Source organism: Lithobates pipiens, unplaced genomic scaffold (genome assembly GCF_037356315.1).
Source record: "Lithobates pipiens isolate NorthernLeopardFrog02 unplaced genomic scaffold, aLitPip1_a1.2 Scaffold_18, whole genome shotgun sequence".
In the NCBI taxonomy this organism is placed as follows: domain Eukaryota; kingdom Metazoa; phylum Chordata; class Amphibia; order Anura; family Ranidae; genus Lithobates; species Lithobates pipiens.
This window is the reverse complement of record NW_027507758.1, coordinates 451,130,748-451,146,780: the sequence shown is the minus strand read 5'-3', so window position 1 is coordinate 451,146,780 and position 16,033 is coordinate 451,130,748.

Here is a 16,033-nt window from a genome sequence, read left to right as displayed (position 1 = left end):
CCACACACGAGCGGACTGTCCGCTGAAACACTGTTCAGCGGACAAAGTTGGGCGAACAGTCCGCCCGTGTGTACGCGGCCTTAGAAGCATCTGGAGCTGCCTCACAAGACTATGAACAAAGTCACATGGGGTGGCTTAACTACTTCCCACCCGGCCAATGTACATATATACGCCGGGTGGGAGCCGCCTCCTTCTGAATGGACGTTCAGGAACGTCCTTCAGAAGGAGGGGGATCGCCCGCGCAGACACGGCGCATCTCGGATCGGCAGGAGGGCTCTATGATTGGCCCTCCTGATCACATGAAGGCCGTGTCCAATCACAGCCGTCATGTGATCAAAACAAACAGCCGGTTGCTAGGCAATCGGCTCCTCCTCTCCTCACACGGAAGTTGTCGCTGAGGAGAGGAGAGCAGATCGCTGCAGCCGGCTGATGATCAGTGAATATGAGCTGTTTTTACAGCTTTTTACTCACTGATCACCAGTCTAGTGTAAACCTACAGTGTAAACACACATGTCCCCAAAATACACATGTCACCACACATGTCCCCAAATAAAAAAACACATGTCCCACTAAAATCACATGTCCCAATGGTTATCTGCACACATATGTACGTGATCATTTGCATACATATGTCCGTGATCACACAAGCCAATTATTATACACTTAACGGAATTTTTTTTACCAAAAACATGTAGCAGAATACATTTTGGCTTAAATTTATGACAAAATTTGATTCGATTGGATTTCTTTTAAAATAGAAAAAAGAAAATATTGTTTTTTTCCAAATTTCCGCTTTTTTGCGCTTATATCGCAAAAAATAAAAAAAACGGAGTCGTGAATAAATACCACCAAAATAAAGCTCTATTTGTGCGAACAAAATGATAAAAATTTCATTTGGGTACAGTGTAGCATGACCACGTCATTGAAATTGCGAGAGCGATGAAAGCTGAAAATTAGGCTGGGAAGGAAGGGGGCGAAAGTGCCCTGTATTGTAGTAGTTAAAGAGAAAAACAAGGAAGCGAAAAACTTACCAAAAGGCAGATTATGGAGCATGTGCATAGCCAGTGGCAATGCAATAAATTAGAGGATTGGCTGCTATTGTATTGCCACTGCGAAGAGAGAGGTCCAGGAAAAAGACAGAATCATCTAGGTATTTAAAACAAATAAAACCATGCATTACTAAAAAGTGATATTTGTTATGTGTTACTCTCGCACTATCACTCTGTGTGTGGGGTAAAAAAATGTATAGCAAGCCTGCCGCCTTGACTTAAATAGCTTATCCTTGACTATTCATAAATAAATTGTTATAGAGTAGTGAGGCGCTGACAGTTAACTCAATCTAACCAATATGTGACGTGAACTCTTGTGGTAGGTAAACCTAGTTAATCACTCCTAATAGATAACCATCAAAATAAATATTTAGATAAAGCGACTTCAGTGCATAAACCAATTGAACGTTAATGGGTGTACCCTCAAGGATAAAAGCAATCACTCTGTGATGCTCCTAATCATCCAGCGATCGCCACACTCTTCACACTGTTTTAAATCAGCAGCAATAGAAAATAGGTGTATAAACATGCAATATAAATAAGGCACCTTACATACTGGGTCCGTTGGAGGTAATTACATAGCGGCGCTTTACCGTCATATTTGCGGGGGTAATTCGCCACTAGCGGGGCACTTTTATCCCCCGCTCACCACAACAGTGTGAAAGCCCTCGGGCTTTCACAATGGAGTGAATGGAGCGGCCGTTTCAGGGAGCTTTGCAAATGCTATTTTTAATGCTGTAGCACCTGCAAAGCACCCCAGTGTGAAAGGGGTCTTATGATCCAAAACATGTAATAAAAGTGATCCTAATGCATTAATAATAACTTGTGTCTCAAGGCTGGACATCTAACACACAAATCTAAACAACAATATAATGGTGCATGTCCATCAATACAAGTCCTTATATAAAAAGTCCTTTTTGTGAGGTAGTGCACAATATCCCTATATTCTTAGTGGCGATTATTCATAATATAGGTGACAATCTTGCTCCCACATCACCTCTGTGCTCTCTAGCCTCTCACCTCAGGTAAGTATTAAATCATCATAGCCTTTGGTTCCTTGGTAGTAACTCACAATTAATTTATTAAAATCATAACATCATACAATGCACTCATATTAAAAAGCAAAGTAACAGCGTATATCCACAAGCTCGTTTCAAAATCTCGTCACTTTCAGTATGTCTCCACTCACACCCTACGCGTTACATCACGGTCACGTGACTTCATCGGAATCCCAAATTCAAATAGAATTTTACATTGCACTCTAGTCAAATTCTCACTACACATATTGCTGAAATGTGTGAAGACTGTGTGTTATTAGAGTACAATTTCCAAATAATGCTGTTTTTGTTAAGCAATATAACATTTTAATTTGGACCGATTTTGAAAATTTATCGATTTGATCATTTCAAATTGAAAAAAATCTGTAAATTAGGAGAAAATTCAGAAACACGAGTTCCGAATATGAATTCCAAAAATGAATTCCGAAAGTCAATTGAACTAATCAACCAAATTTAACGAAACAAAATAACTTGATTAACGAATCAAAACGAAACAAATTTTCTTTCAGCATGCACATTTCTAATATTAACAATGGGGCACCATTTCTCCCATTAACATCACAAGTGGGGCACTATTATTCCCAATGATACGATGATATCAATGATATGGCCCCCTCAAAAGTCTGAAGGATAATAAACTGGCTCTTTGTTTATAAAGTTTGGAGACCCTTGCTTTAAAATATCATATATATTTAAATGTATTAATTTGAATTCAAATGTTCAACAAACAATGTAATGTCCTGCGAGTCACCTCTATACTAAAAGCCCAAATCGGGTCTCTCAAATGACACTCTCATTTTGAATCAGCAGCTAGCGTTGCACATGTCTCATAAACCATGCAAAGATCATCCAATATTGGATATATATTTGGAATATTGTTTGTAACTTAACACGTTATCACTTTATTGCTGTTGACATATAGAGCATCTTTACATTTTTTCATTTCACTATTTGGATTTTATGTTTGAAAGCGCGGCGTACTTTAGAATATTGAATTCAAATGTTACTTCAATATTTTTAAAATCTGCAACTTTCACAAAAATAAAGATCTGTGACTCTTGCCATTAGGGTCCTTATTCCAGCACTTTGTAGAGTGAAAACGCTCTGTCCCTGTCCCCATTTGTGCTCCTTTCTTGCCACCCTGTTACACTCGCTATTGATGACTATTAAAGTGACAATTTCACCACACATTGCACATACATGTTAAACTGTTATCACTGTTGTCACCATCAGGAAATAACCCCAAGAAATGTCATGCCTAAACTATTGCAACTCCCTTCTTGTTGGCCTACCTCTACACAGGCTATCCCTATTTCAGTCTATAATGAATGTTGGTGCCAGACTCATCCCCTAACCAAACTGCTCAGTGTCTGCCAACCTTCTCTGCCAATCCCTCCACTAGCTTCTGCCCACCCAACACATGGAATTCAAAATACTAACTACAACATACTAAGCCATTCACCACTCTACAACAAGCTACATCACCAACCTCATCTCAAAATATCACCCAAACCATCCTCTTCACTCCTTTCAATACCTTTTGATCCCCAGCTTCCTCATCAATTTCTCCCATGCTCAACTTCAGAATTTCTCCAGAGTCTCTCCCTTTCTCTGGAACTCACTACCCCAATCTATCCAGTTATCTTCTACTCTGCCCACCTTCAGGCAACCTCTGAAAACTCATCTTATTAGGAAGCCCATTCCACCTTTTTGTTTCCATTCAAATCCCAATAAATACAAGTAAGCTTATTGCTGTTAGACCACCTTATCAGTAAATTGTGTTTGTGTGACTGCAGTATGAACATAAGTCTACAAACTCTTTTCGGAGCAGAGACTGCCATAAATGAACCTGGAATATGTTGATGTTGTACAAATTAATAAAGTAATGCAAATTTCTGTAGGGTTATACAAAATTTTACAGCAATGTGAAATAATGAAGCATTTAAAAAAAAAAAACTGAAAAAAGTATTTTAGAAGAACCTTTATAACTTTTGACAACATGACATAATTTAGCAATGTAGTTCAGACATCAGCTGAAAAGGACAGTAAAAGATTATCATAAATGGGGTTTCGATGGTAAGTTAGATAGCAGGAAGCTGACGCAACATAAATTGTCAGGAAGAAATCAACTTTAATATGCGCTGCAGTTTTGGGCACCCGTTCATGAAAAAAGACATTATGCAACTAGAAAGAGTTCAGCCAGCAAAAGTAATAGAGGTAATGGAGGATTTTACATAGAGCAAAGACTAGCCAAATTGGGCTTGCTTGCATTAGAGAAAAAGGCTCTTCTTCAAGGTCAGCGAAAAGGGATTTCAAGAGAACTTTTCATTCCACGAAATGTGCAAATGACACACATTCATCATTTGTAATATGAGCAAATGCCATGCAAAGATTCTGTTTTTGTTTACCCCTAGGTAGGCTATATATGAAGCGTTAAAACTAAGAATTTAACAATCTCTTGATAGTTTAGGGCCGTAGCCAATATTTTCACCTATTTTAAATGTTATGATAAACACAATTCAGTGTAATTTTCTGTAGACATATTTTATGTCCTAAAAGTTCTAAAAACTCCCCATCTGTTTTTACATCATCATTTTGTAATGTTTGTTACCCTAGAGCAGGGGTGTCCAAACTTTTTTCAAAGAGGGCCAGATTTGATGAAGTGAACATGAGCGAGGGCCCGCCATTTTGCCTGACATTCTTTGATCCATTAAAATTTGGTCTAAGTGTGTTCACCGGAGCACTAATATACTGCCCAACAAGAATTCTCTTGCCTTTGTGGCTGTGTGGTGAAGAGATGAGCTTGGGTGTGTTATTTGGATACACCGTATTTATGTGCATATAACATGCTTTAAGAGAAAAGTTTCAGGAAAAAAAAGTTTAATTTTAAATAAAGAACTGTGAAGCAAAATAAGGGTCAGTGTGCACCAACACAGCCCCACCATTGCCATGACCGTGGCACCCCGATTGCCATGAACACAGCCTCACCATTGCCATGAACACAGCCCCACCATTGCCATGAATGCATCCCCCCCATTGCCATAAATGCATGAATGCTGCACCCCCATTGCCATGAATGCAGCATCACCCATTGCCATGAATGCAGCACCACTATTGACATGAATGCAGCACCCCCATTGCCATGAATTCAGCACAACCAGTGCCATGAATGCAGCACCCCAATTGCCATGAATGCAGCATCCCCATTGATAAGAATGCAGACTCACCATTGCCATGAATGCAGACTCACTATTGCTATCAGTGCAGCCTGATTCATGCCCATTTGCAGCCTGGGAGGGGACAGGAAGGGGGCGGGACGAGCGCCAGAAGATTACATACAGGAGAATCCCCTGTTTTCTTGGCGGCCTCTTTATTACAAAGTCCCGCCTCCTATGATGGACAGAACAGTTGTCCAATGGCAGCACAGGAGACAGGACTTCCTTTTACAGAGGCCGCAGTGTAAACAGGAGATATTCCTGTATGTATGGCACTCATCCTGCCCCCTCCCTGTCCACTCCAAAGCACCCAGTATATATATCTTGTGTGGCCCCCGGCGCTTGGGGATTCATTGGGGGCCACAAAAGATATACATGACCAAATTACCAGGTGGACCATTTGAAACCAGATCATGGGCCGCAATTGGCCCTCAGACCGGATTTTGGACATGCCTGCCCTAGAGCTTTTATCCTAAACCTGGCTTGATCTACATTCTCTGTGGAGAAAAGCTGGAAAGGTTTTTTTTAATTCATACTTTTAGGCTCCATGCACACTGAAGCTGATAAACTGCAGTTTATTGGCGTTTGGGCGTTTTTTGTAAAAGCCCATAAACTCCACTCTGTTAGCCTATGTGTCCATGCACACATGGACGTTTTTCAGCTTTAATGAGCAGTGGAGTTTATGGGCTTTTTTCTGAACGCCAGAAATTCGCGTTCAAAGTGCCGTTTTTCAGCGGCAAAAAACGACAAACGCTCATTAACGCTCATTAACGCTTGTTCATTAGTGTTCGGCATTCTATTTTTCAATGCATTGTGGGATTTTTTGGAGTGTCCTCTGTGTATTTTTATAAAAAACGCCCATTAACGCTAACGCTGTAAAACGCTCATTAACGCTCATTAACGCTAGTATAAAACGCTGTTAAAAGCAGGTTTTTCAACCAGCGTTTTCTGCCAGCAATCTGGCGTCCAGAAATAGCTTTTTTGAGCTTCAGTGTGCATGGAGCCTAAGGAACAATGTACACATTTACCAGCAGATCATGGATCTTCAAGGGCTCAAGGAAAGAAGGGTGTGGTCGGAGTTCAGCTGAGGTTTCCACTTCACTCATCTCTATAGGACACTATGGATGTGCATCATTCAGGGGTCACCCTTCTTTCCTTGAACTATTGCAGGAGCCAGGATGGGTTCCATCCCCTGCCAGAATTTTGAGCAGCAGTTACGGACGCATTGGTTTGCATACCTTCTCTTACCGAGCCTGAGTGGCACACTATCCATTTGCAGGTCACATGGATCTTTAAGGGACGTACAAATGTCTTTATTTAGAGAGATCACATCACAGCAGAAAAGTGAAATGTTTTGGGGTCATGCAGGGCCCCTCAGACACATGTCTGACAAAGGGGTCCTGTGTGGCCCTGAAATGTTGCATTTTTCCACGATGATGTGATTTCTCTGAATAAAAGTGTTCGGACATCACTAAGATCCATGGTGTACTGGAAAATATTTATGTTGATCTGTGAGGTTACCAGTTTCCAGCTGGCTGTTGGTGCAGAGGCCATGTACTGTAACTCTTGGCCTATTTCTGGAACATGTGTGTTGGGAATATCAATAGTCATTCATAAATTAATGGATCTTGTGGCATTCTACAGAGCGTTCTCTGCATAACCCTACAAATACCACTCCATGATTGGACAAAGGCTGGTCACACGGCTTTGATAGACCATGTCACCATGCTCGCATCCTGCCTATTTTTGTTTTTGACATTCGTCCATTGAAATGGGGCTTGTTTCAGGTCCTAGCATGAATGTTGCTGTACAGGGAATGACAGGAAGCTAAAATAAATATAGACTTCAGGTAATTATACAAGCAGTATTTAAAAATACATTTATTGATATTCTGATGAATACATAATTAGACAAATAGCGTTTTTTATATCTGCCTGGAGTTTAGCTTTCAACCCATTATGCTCCTATTTCTTTGTAGTAGCGATTCCCAATACGCCAATGAATGGCACCGATTTTCAGACACAGCATAAGAAATGTCTGCCTGTGATTTGCACTGTGTTGACCACCCCTTATATTTAGCAGAGTTGCAGACATAAAAGGGGGGGGCAGTAAATGTGTGAAAGTAGTGCAGCACTCCTTTGATGCGTGTAAAGGGTCAGTAATTGCAATAATGAAGAAACAGACATTTCATACTGTGTAATTGATTTTTTAGCCTGAAGCCTTTAATTCATCAAACTTCGGCAACACAGTGGGACCACACGCTGCAAGTTTCGAGATCAGTTTTAATCAAGGCACAATTATAACAAGAACACTGATTCAGCAGTAGGCATGTCAAGGTTTCATAATCTGTACCGGTGGCTTCCTTAGGAGCCCTTTAGAATATGTCAGGTCCCTTACATAGAAAATCTTTACCTCTGTGTTTCTCTTCTGACAGAAACACAGCATCAGAGCGAAGGTGTTGTGTTAATAAGAACTTTCCCTGTCAGATGAGACCACAATGTACAATAACTGATTTGCCATTCAAGACGGGCTGCTCAAGGGTGCCATTTTCTCTTGTCATGATCATATTTTCCTTTAGCTTTAGTTTAATAAATGAATGCAAACCTTAATAAAATGAAAACATAGCTTCTCCTAAACCAGCTAAGATTAATAATCCTTGTAAGATGTTCACTAAAAATAAATGTAGCTGCTTATGCTGAAACATATCTTAATTCAGCATTTGACTTTAAGTGGTGCCTGCATGAGAAACTGAAAAATAATAATTCAGTACTTTATAGAGTACAATGTACTTAAAGTGATATTGAACCTTATTAAAAAAAAAATGGCCCCAATTTTCTACCCAAGCCACAGGCACCCCCTTCCCGTTTGCATGTGCCTCCTTATCTGGCCATCTTTTACTGAAATTGTGCATGCATGCTCCCTGCCATCTATGTGCATACAGAGTGACTGGGAAGCCACGCCCCTGCTCCCACCTCCCAGCAATTTGACGGTCGGCAGCATGAGCCAATCGCTACAACAGTGCAGATCTGAGGACACCGCAGCAGCAGTGATAATAGATCACAGTTAAAGCGTTTGTTACCCATCCAGGTCAACACTCACCAGAGGATGCCGTGAGACATACCTAAAAACTGAGCCTTCCAACGATCATGGCTTCCCTGATATCCGACTGTCAGGTCACCTTGAGGCCAGGTGACAGATGCACACCGTAGAGATTAGGAGTGCACCGCAAGGTTGTGGACCCTACGGCTGACTGCTGCAGACGGGGGTCAAGGTGATAGGAAGGCAGGGCCGCCAGAACACCAAGATGGAGCCCACCGGAGTTAGAGCGTAAGATTCCCTGGGGCGCGGAGTCTAAGAGCCAGAAGGTGTTAACCAGAGCCTCGAGTGGTGAGGATGGACTTGGCTGCAACTGGCTCCAGGTCGCGACCCCCAGGGTCCCCCAGCTCACACCCACAGTAGGCAACAGGAGGATAGGGATGGTGAGGGACAAAGCCAAGGTCGGGGCCACAAGCAGACAGGAATAGTCAGGGACACGCCAAAAGGTCAGGATCACAGGCAAACAGGGATGGTCAAGGACATGCCAAAGTCGGTAACGGAATAACAGCAGAGCACACGGCAGGTAACAGGAAGCTAACACACAAAGGTTGATCAGCAGGATTGGCCTGCAGTGCACAGGTTAATATAGAGTTATCTGATAGGAGCTAGGGTGGAGCCATGCCAGAGGATGGATTACAAAGGCAGTCAGGTGAGGGTTGGCTGGTATCTAGAGATGAACACATGGAGACAGGTAAGCAGACGAACTCTATTGCATAACCATGACATGGCAGCTTCCATGTTAGCTCGGTCTTCTTTCCAGGTTACAAATCTACAGGCTCATGTCCCAATTGGCCGGGACAAGAAGCCGGAAACTGGAAGTGACGCAATGGCAAATATTTGTTTGTTAAAATCACAGGTGGTAGGGTACGGAGCACAGTGCTCTGCACCCCAAGGACATCCTAAAACAAGCCAATTAGAGCCTCGGGCTCTAATCACATGCTTTTAAAAAATTGACCTAATAGAAACTCATTAGTCCGGAGCCACAAACAGTGCAGTGAGTACACACACACAGAACGATTCTTTTTTACATAAATGATAATATGACTAACATTTTTTAACTTTAAGGCCGCGTACACACGGGCGGACTGTTCGCCCAACTAAGTTCGTCAGACAATCCGACAAACAGTCCGTTCAAAATTTGCATGAACGGACTTGACCACACACGATGAGCAGACAGTCCGCTGAAAGCGTGCGCGATGACGTGAACGGCACGTACGACGGGACGAGAAATTCGACGTCCAATACACTGCAATGCAACCTTCGCCGTGTAAATCCTTTCTGAGCATGCGCAAAACTTAGTCTGTCGAACTAGCCTACACACGAGCGGACTGTCCGCTGAAACCAAGTTTGGACGGACAAAACCAAGTTTCAGCGGACTGTCTTACGGAAATTCCGTAAGACTTTGTTCGTCAGACTGTCCGCTGAAACAGTCCGCTGAAGCCCACACACGAGCGGATTGTCCGCTGAAACACTGTTCAGCGGACTAAGTTGGGCGAACAGTCTGCCCGTGTGTACGCGGCCTAAGATGTCAAGCAGACAGGAATAGTCAGGGACACGCCAAAAGGTCAGGATCACAGGCAAACAGGGATGGTCAAGGACATGCCAAAGTCGGTAACGGAATAACAGCAGAGCACACGGCAGGTAACAGGAAGCTAACACACAAAGGTTGATCAGCAGGATTGGCCTGCAGTGCACAGGTTAATATAGAGTTATCTGATAGGAGCTAGGGTGGAGCCATGCCAGAGGATGGATTACAAAGGCAGTCAGGTGAGGGTTGGCTGGTATCTAGAGATGAACACATGGAGACAGGTAAGCAGACGAACTCTATTGCATAACCATGACATGGCAGCTTCCATGTTAGCTCGGTCTTCTTTCCAGGTTACAAATCTACAGGCTCATGTCCCAATTGGCCGGGACAAGAAGCCGGAAACTGGAAGTGACGCAATGGCAAATATTTGTTTGTTAAAATCACAGGTGGTAGGGTACGGAGCACAGTGCTCTGCACCCCAAGGACATCCTAAAACAAGCCAATTAGAGCCTCGGGCTCTAATCACATGCTTTTAAAAAATTGACCTAATAGAAACTCATTAGTCCGGAGCCACAAACAGTGCAGTGAGTACACACACACAGAACGATTCTTTTTTACATAAATGATAATATGACTAACATTTTTTAACTTTAAGGCCGCGTACACACGGGCGGACTGTTCGCCCAACTAAGTTCGTCAGACAATCCGACAAACAGTCCGTTCAAAATTTGCATGAACGGACTTGACCACACACGATGAGCAGACAGTCCGCTGAAAGCGTGCGCGATGACGTGAACGGCACGTACGACGGGACGAGAAATTCGACGTCCAATACACTGCAATGCAACCTTCGCCGTGTAAATCCTTTCTGAGCATGCGCAAAACTTAGTCTGTCGAACTAGCCTACACACGAGCGGACTGTCCGCTGAAACCAAGTTTGGACGGACAAAACCAAGTTTCAGCGGACTGTCTTACGGAAATTCCGTAAGACTTTGTTCGTCAGACTGTCCGCTGAAACAGTCCGCTGAAGCCCACACACGAGCGGATTGTCCGCTGAAACACTGTTCAGCGGACTAAGTTGGGCGAACAGTCTGCCCGTGTGTACGCGGCCTAAGATGTCAAAAAATGTTAGTCAAAAATGTTAGTCATATCAGTTATTTAAGAATAAATCGTTCTATGATTGTAAAAACTAACTTGGGGGGGGGGGGGCAGTCCTCCTGCCCCCTTATGGACTAGATGCCACTGGTGGCTGCTGTACCATGTACTTGTATGGGAAGGTACCCTGTTCTCTTTGTATTGCTTCCTTTATGTGAAAGCCCTGGTGTTTCTGCTAGTCCCCTTGCTTTCATATTAAAAAGTGACCACACTAAGCATGAGAACACATTGTGGTCAGTTCTCTAGCTATGCTGGGAACTCATTATGCTCTCCTCCAATGATCACATTTGTCCTAACATGCCCTCGCTGCACAGCAATTCACTGGGATGCTCAGTGTACTGCTGCTTCTCCTCCCTCTTTCCTCTATACATGCCTTTCATTTCTATTTTAAACTGAATGCGTTGTTTTACAAGGTGATTGTTTATGATCCATTTATGCCCCATATACACGATCAGAAATTCTGCCAGCAAAAGTCGGATGTGAGCTTTTGGTCAGAAATTCTGACCGTGTGTATGCTCCATCGGACTTTTGCTGGCAAAATTCCAGCCAGCAAAAGATTGAGAGCAGGTTCTCTATTTTTCAGTCGGAAAAGTTCTGCTCGGAAATTCCGTTCATCTGTACAAATTCCGAAGCGCAAAATTCCTACGCATGCTCGGAAACAATTCGACGCATGCTCGGAAGCATTGAACTTCCTTTTCTCGGCTCGTCATAGTGTTGTACATCACCGCGTTCTTGACGGTCGAAAGTTCAGAGAACTTTTGTGTGACTGTGTGTATGCAAACAAAGCTTGAGCGTAATTAAACCATTCAAGTTTTTATGACGGAAAATCCGCTCGTGTGTATGGAACATAAGTGTTTGGGGATGGGGCAGAAAAAGGTACTGGGACACTTTTTTACCACAGTATATATACACAGTACTGTGCAAACGTCTGAGTAACCAAATCAATTATACCAAGCAGGCGCTAATGATAATAATTTTCATATGTAGGTTGAAACACAGTCATTAACTGAAACAGAAACAGTTATGTAGGAGGGTGAAGAACAGCCAATTTTTGCTATTAAGGTGAGGCTGTAGAAGAAAGTTTTATGTCACAGGTCATATACCATGGCAAGACTAAGCACAGCAACAAGACACAAGGTTTTACTGTATCAGCAAGGTCTCTTCTAGGCAAGGATTTCAAAGCAGACTGGGGTTTCAAGGTGTGCTGTTCAAGCTTTTTTAAAGAATCACAAAGAAACAGGCAATGTTTAGGACTGTAGATGCAGTGGCCGGCCAAAGAAACTTAAAGCGGGAGTCCACCGGGACACCGCGTTTTTTTTTTTTTTTTTTTTTTTTTTTTTAAAAGCCAGCAGCTACAAATACTGCAGCTGCTGACTTTTAAATAGTGACACTTACCTGTCCAGCGCGCCCGCGATGTCGGCACCCGAAGCCGATCGCTCGCTCGGCTGCGGGGTCCCGCCGCCATCTTGGGTATGGGAATCAGGAAATGGAGCCTTTCGGCTTCATTTCCCGGTTCCCTACTGCGCATGCGCGAGCCGCGCGGCGCAATCCGGACGGTCCCCGCTGCCTCTGGGAGCTGTGTGTTTCCCAGCAGGCAGCGGGGCACTTGCTGAAGGGGGCGGGCGCTTGCGGAACGGGGGCGTAACCTACGCTCGTTCCGCAGAGAGCTAGCCCGGAAGTGGGTGCAGTTACCTGGATTATCCAGGTAACTGCACCCCCCTCCCCCCTGAAAGGTGCCGATTGTGGCGCCGGAGGGGGGGGGGGATTCCGATGAGCTGAGGTCCATTTTAGGGTGGACCTCCGCTTTAATGCAGCAGATGAAAGACACATCATGCTTACTTCCCTTTGACATCTTAGGATGTCCAGCAGTGCCATCAGAACAGAACTGGCAAAAACCAGTGGGACCAGGTACACCCATATACTGTCCAAAGATGTCTGGCAAGAAAAGGTCTTCATGAAAGAATTGTGGTCAAAAAGCCATACCTCTGACGTGGAAGCAAGGCTAATGCCACGTACACATGATAGGACTATCCAGCGGACTTAGTCCAGCGGACCAGAGTCCTCTGGACAATTCGACCGTGTGTGGGCTCCGGCGGACTTTTTCTTCCCAAAAGTCCTGCGGACTCTGAAAGAAGACTTGGCTCAAAATTGTCAGTCGGAATCAGCTTTCCAGTGGACAATCAGCTAGTCTGTGTGCTAGTCCGCTGGACTTTCCAAATGAATGTGATTTGAGGTACGACGGGACTAGAGAAGGAAGTCAATGTCGCCACCACTTCCATCGGCGAGATTGACACCTTAGCCCAGCATGCAGCCTGGCCGGTCAGGAAAGGGGGTGGGGAAGAGCAAGCGCCCTCTCTCCTGAGCCATACCAGGCCGCATGCCCTCAACATGGGGGGGTTGGGTGCTTTGGAGAAGGGGGGCACCCTGTGGGCCCCCCACCCCAAAGCACCTTGTCCCCATGTTGATGAGGACAAGGGCCTCTTCCTGACAACCCTGGCCGCTGGTTGTTGGTGTCTGCAGGCGGGGCTTATCGGAGTCCGGGAGCCCCCCACCCTATGTGAATGAGTATGGGGTACATTGTACCCCTACCCATTCACCTGGGGGGAAAAAGTGTCAATAAAAAACACACAACAGGTTTTTAAAGTAGTTTATTAGGCAGCTCCGGGAGTCTTCTTCTTTTCTTCTTTTTCTTCTTTTTCTTTTCTGCGTTTTATTGTGTTCCAGTACAGTCCAGTTCAGGGAAAAAGCAGCATATTCTACCTTTTTTTTTCTGTAACTGGAATGCCCTAGAACTGACAGTTCTGGTGTGACCTATGCCATTGGAAACCATGTAACCTACTTTCAATGAATTTTTGATACAGAAAAAAAACACACTGGACTGCATGTGATGTGAACTGGCCCTCAGTGAAAACAGATAAACTTATAAACTGCGCAGCTATCCCACTCCAAACATACAGGTAAGCTGTGCTGCATCTGCGGAGTGGGAAAACTGCATTGCAGTAGTGTGAAGCCTTAAAGTGTTACTAAACGCAGGACCCTGCATTCACTATATCTGGTCTCCCACAGTACACAGAACATGGAAATGCAATTATTTTTGTAAATATAAACTGCTAAATATCATTTCTCATCAGCCGTTTTTAGCCAACTTTCCAGCGGACTTAGCCCGGCGGACTTCCCGCCGGACTGTCCGCCGGACTTTCCGAACGGGCTACTTGCCCACACACGGCACTTTTTCAGTGGACTAATACGGCGTACTAAGTCCGCCGGACTATCCGCCGTACTTTTGAAATGAACGGACTCGCCCACACACGTGGAGGAAAGTCGGCTCATTTTGAGCGCGTCTCCAGGTAGCCGGGGCCAGCGAAGGAGGCGTCGCTGGCCCCGTCACCTGGTATGGACTTAAAAGGGAACCCCTACGTCGAAAAAATTGGCGTGGAGGTCCCCCCCAGGTCCGCATCAGACTCTTATCCGAGCACGCTACCCGGCCGGCCAGGGAAGGGGGGGATGAGCGAGCGCCCCCACCCCAAAGCACCTTGTCCCCATGTTGATGAGGACAAGGGCCTCTTCCCGACAACCCTGGCCGTTGGTTGTCGGGGGGGTCTGCGGGCGGATGTGAATGAGTATGGGGTACAATGTACACCTACCCATTCACCTGTGAAAAAAAGTAAAAAAAAAACACAATACACAAGGATTAAAATAGTTTATTGCACAGCTCCGGGGGGTCTTCTGTACGTCTTCAGAGGTCTTCTCACCGGACTCCTCCCCTATCTTCTGCCAATTCTTTTACTAGCGGAGGAGCCCGGCTTTCTTCTTCGCCACCGCCCTCTTCTTCCGACTTTGGGGGTCTTGTCCCCCTCTTTGGGGGTCTTGTCCCCCTCTTCAGTTCTTCTTGCTGGGCCACCGCGCCTTCTTCTAGCTCTTTTACAGGCGGTGGCCCGGTCTTGTGTCGCTGCTGGAGACACGCTCAAAAAATGAGCAGACTTTTCTCCGGGCGGGAAAAGTCAGTTCATTTCAAAAGTACGGCGGACTGGCACACACACGGCCGGATTGTCCGCCGAAATGTGAGTCCGACGGAAAGATTGGAGTGCAAAACTACTTTCTAAGTCCGCCGTACTTTTGGGTAAAAAAAGTCCGCCGGAGGCTACACACGGGGGGATTGTCCAGGGACTTGAGTCCGTCTGACTTTTCCACCGGATTGTTTGATCGCGTGTACGCGACATATCAGTGTCTGGTTAAAGCTTGTAGGAGGAGTATTCATTCTACTCCAACTGTCCTATGAAGTTGCATGACCCCTGTCCCTCTGTCTGGAGAGTGCTGATCACATACACCCTCCCAAGAAAAAAAGAAAAAACCCGCTAGCAATACACACCAAAGTGATCATGTGCAGAGTGCCACCAAGGCTCTGATCTATCAGGAGATAAATAGGGGACAGCGGAAGAAGGAGAAGATCAGAGAAGACAGGATCAAACAGCATTTATACACAATGCAGAGGATTAACCCCTTAGGTTCCACAGTGAGTATAGCAAGCATGCTTTACTGCATATACAGACCAATTTTGCTGTTGTGGGTTTAGTAACACTTTAAGATGATTTGCTTAACAGTATATACACCCACAGAGGTCAGGGATGACTTGTTTTAAAGTTATTTTACTGTTTGATAAAAATAAGCAAAAACGTTAATGTCCATATTCTGCACAGTTGCACTTTAGGTAAGCAGTTGGTGTTTTGGGTGGGTACTCCCATAGTCACCATTTTAAGGTGGAGCAGCATACGGGCAGAGTGTTTAGATGTCTGCTCCTAAAGCAAATTTTCTCAAAGCTCTGATGTTCTAACCCAGGGGTCCAGCTGATTTGGCAAAACTACACGTCCCATGAGGCATTGCAAGGCTGACAGCTAGAAGCATGACTCCCACAGGCAGAGGCATGATGGTGCT